General features: G+C 39.7%; 1 protein-coding gene across 1 annotated transcript in view; it reads right to left on the minus strand.

Moving 5' to 3' along the window:
- Positions 1-2173: 2173 nt before the first annotated feature.
- sel1l (SEL1L adaptor subunit of ERAD E3 ubiquitin ligase) overlaps positions 2174-3915 on the minus strand; it is a gene marked incomplete in the record, with an annotated part of 11789 nt that continues 10047 nt past the window's right edge. Inside the window, 1 exon segment of the mRNA XM_035678553.1 lies at positions 2174-3915.

A 3915-nucleotide genomic window follows, 5' to 3' on the forward strand; every position in this document is an offset into this window, starting at 1 on the left:
CTATTCCTATTATATGCAAACTAAGAAATTCCACCTCTCTCTCTAAATACACATGGTGTGTGGTATTTTGAGTTTTGACTCTACTGCAGGGTTATTATCAGTGCAAGAGACCCATTACATGATACATCAACACATGATTTCTGTCACCTCCATGACACATGGCGAAACTCAATGGGAATCCCGAGGACAGTGGTGGCGTTGGCACCTATGGCCGTCTAAAAGGAAGAGACACAACATCTGATGAAAATGAGGACAACTGAGGAGGTGATTCTGTCATTTGGATAACACCCATTGCATTTCTTGTATAGTCCACTGCATTTTGAAGAGGAATTGTGTCCTTGTAAACGTAGTAAATGTAAGTTTCACAGTGGATACTGGAAACTCAAAAACATGTTTATCTTGTCATCCAACAGTGTGATGTTTTGAGGGTTTATTTAATAATTCACACTTTTGCTTTAAAAAAAGCACAAAAATTGAGAAGAGTAATGATAAGTAATCTGGTTACACTACTGTTACTGGATCATTTAGTCAACATGATTTACATTGTATATTAATGGTCCAACAGCAGTATTTTTTATACCATAGCAGCTGAAGAAAAAACAACAAATAACACCTACTGTCAGTGAATCCCCCAAGGCGGCGATGACTTTGATATCTGCCGCCTTCACAAATTCAACTGGACCAAAGTGTGAAAGCAAAGATGGAGATGAAAGAGAGGAAATCAGTGTAAAGTTTTAACTCTTGGATGACAGATTGATTTAAGGTGGGGGGTGATCTTGACAGACTGACCTGAGGAGGGGATGGAGGGAGAGGGACTCATGTCCGGGCACTGGAATGGGGGATGTTTGAAGGTCACTGGTCGAGTTTTCTCTGGAAACTCCTGAGACAGGAACAAGAGAGAGGCCTCACTGCCATGTCTAAACTTTTAAATTATTTATTTTCAGACGCTGGTTGAATATGCGACCCACGTAGGGGAAAGTCCTGGAGACACAGCCTTGAGATGAAACCTGTCCTCTTCCTCACCTCTCCTATGACTTGCTGTCTTTGTGCAACTACATTATGTTTTCTTTAGTCTGATAAGAGCTATGCTTGTTGTGCACATACTCAGGATGCCTGCTGGTCCATGTGGTATGGCCAGTTGTTCCCCCCCTCCCACTGATAACCTGCCTCTTATGTTAAAAGCATGTTACCCATTGTTATATACTCATATTGTTTTTCGTTGCTTTAATTTTGTCCAATTGTGGTGTCTTTTTAACAAATCTGTCAACCAGAGCTTTTGGTCAGATACTTAACCTGTTTAAATGATGAACAAACATTTAACTCAATTATGTTCTGGTATGAAAAAATTAAAAAAAAAATTAAATCCAGAGTTTCTCAATAACATTTTTATGTTCAGTGATAAGACCAGGTTGAAATAGTACCTTGTGTAGGGCCTCCTTGCTGTAGTGTCGTATCCCCTCCTCATACTCCCACCACCAGTCGTTGCCTTAAAGAGGATGATTTCCAAAATGTCCACTCGTAACTTTTCAAATGGCCCAATAAGCCACTTCTTTCCACGCGTTTATCGATTAAACAAGTAGTTTTACTTTGACAATATCTTTTAAAACACAAAAAGTCTCTCAAGTAAAAGTAACTTTTAGAAAAGTACATCAGTCTTGACTTTACTCCTAGGTGTACCTGTACTCCTATATATAGTTTTGTTAGAAATCCTATGAACATTATAGGCACCACAAACAATCTGTCTACAAATAAAAAAAGGCCCTGTTTCAGAGGCTGTTGTAACAATAAATATAGGCACACAGCCTCACGTGTGCTCTGCTCTCCTGCTTGTTCTAGCACTTACCTTTGACAGAGCAGGATGTGAGCATACATGTTGCCACGGCGATCCAAAGCCACTCCATAGTAGTGCGTATGGGCCAGTCAATGGGTCACCCTTACAGAGCGCACAATGTGATGCTGAGTTTTACAGCGCTGTCACTTTGTCTCGCCCACCCTCTAAAGCTGAGTGACAACCTGCAGGCCCAGTGAGAGCCGGTCTGACTGTTCAATGTCAGCAATACAATACCTTGCAACAATAACCACATTTCACGTTTTATGCATTACAAGCTTTGTGACTTTCAAACAAACTTTGACATCAATGTTTAAGCAATAAAGACAAGACGGAAAACAACCATTAAATATCCATATATCATTTATTAATTTCTTTATAAACTTGTATTTGAGATGGTAAAAATGCAGTCTTCTCGACAATCTTGATCAGTGTTTCATTTGAGACAAATTGTTGAGTTGTGTTGCCATCGATGTGTGAATATTTCTGTGAAACAGTTTGGAATAATTCATTTTCCTCCTGCAAATGACAATTTACGGTCCTTTTTTTTGACTTCATACACTTCATGCAGATGTATTGGCAGATAACTTCTCAATAATTCATACAACAAGCACATATTGTGGAACTGAACAAATGGACTGCGTTTGGCAAAATCTGAAGTTTCTAATCTTGTTTTGATAAATACTGTCTGGCCTAACCATGGCTGTATTTCTTCATTTGAGGTCCATCTGAGCTGAAAAGTGTAGGCAGAGCATTGAGCTCCAACTTGGACTTTTGGTGAGGGGGTGGAAATTCTCACAACAGCTGAAGTTGTGTAACCAAACACACACAAAAAAACTAATCCACTTCCTCTAATGTAGAAACAATCCAGAGTTCGAGGCGCTGCTATATTTAAGGCTGCTCCAGTTTACGCCTCGGCTAACACAAGGCTTAACAAAAAACAAAACAAAACACAGGGCATGTGGGAAGAGTAACTATTGAGCTACCTTCCAAAAACCAACCACTAGAATGAAATCAAAACCTGACGAAAATATCTCACCACCGTACAGTACACCTTCTAAAACTGTTCTCCCCTGTCTTTTACTGAACTCTATACATCAGTTTTTCTGACATTTGCTCTTTAACTTGAATTTTTAAAAGCCTGCGCACTCTGCTGTCACTGTTCTTGGAGAGGGACGCGTCTGGATGAATTTTCAAACAGGATCTGCATCAAGGATTTCAGCGGCAGCTTAGTTCTGACTGACTTCAGCAGATTCTCATTCGTTCTCTGCGTGTCTGCCATGTTGAAGATGTCTCCACCTGTGTACTTAAAATTATCTAACCAGTCCAAGTTTCTATTATTTAAAGTAAACCTCTTAACAGGTTTCTTATTCTTATATTAATGACATTAACGTGGCTTTAGCACAGTTTAGCATTGTTACTAATGTTGAATGGACACAAACTGTTTCTGTGAATTGCAGGTATGTAACAGGTAACTGACCTGACATGTCAACTAAACAAATAATGAATGCAACATTTGTTCACTTGTTCAGTATCTGGGGAAAAAAAAGGTGCCTAAAATGAAAGTCTGCAAAATGATGAGAGAAAACATGCAGAAACATGACTTTCTTTAGCAACTCGCAAATGAAATTATTCTAGTTCCCGTTTTCCTGCCTGAATTTTTGATTGAAGCAGTTTTGGGTGTTACTTTCTCAAAAAAAAACAAAAAAAACGAACGTGAGAAGAAACTAATACTCATATCAGATTCCAACTATGTTGACTATGTTGATTAGTCAAGTCACAAAATGCCTTTGATCTGGCAATCGCAAGGCTTTTTCCATGTGATGGACACGGGTGCTTCTGGCAGTATCCTGAGTCACAAGTCTGTGTTATCCTAACACTCTGTTCTGTAGCATTGTCCATAAACACCCCCACTGCCTTTCTTCAACACAGGACCAGCATATTTGAAATGGAGAAAGGGAGTTGTGAGACTGCACAGGTCAGCAGCCATCTCAGTCTTCTTTTAGCAAGTGGAGGGGAGCAGGCAGAGTGGGAGAGGTGCTCAAACTAGCAGGTATTTAGTTAGTAAGCACCAGCTGCTCCACGGG

Source organism: Morone saxatilis, unplaced genomic scaffold (genome assembly GCF_004916995.1).
Source record: "Morone saxatilis isolate NCDOM2014 unplaced genomic scaffold, NCSU_SB_2.0 Contig7, whole genome shotgun sequence".
In the NCBI taxonomy this organism is placed as follows: Eukaryota; Metazoa; Chordata; class Actinopteri; family Moronidae; genus Morone; species Morone saxatilis.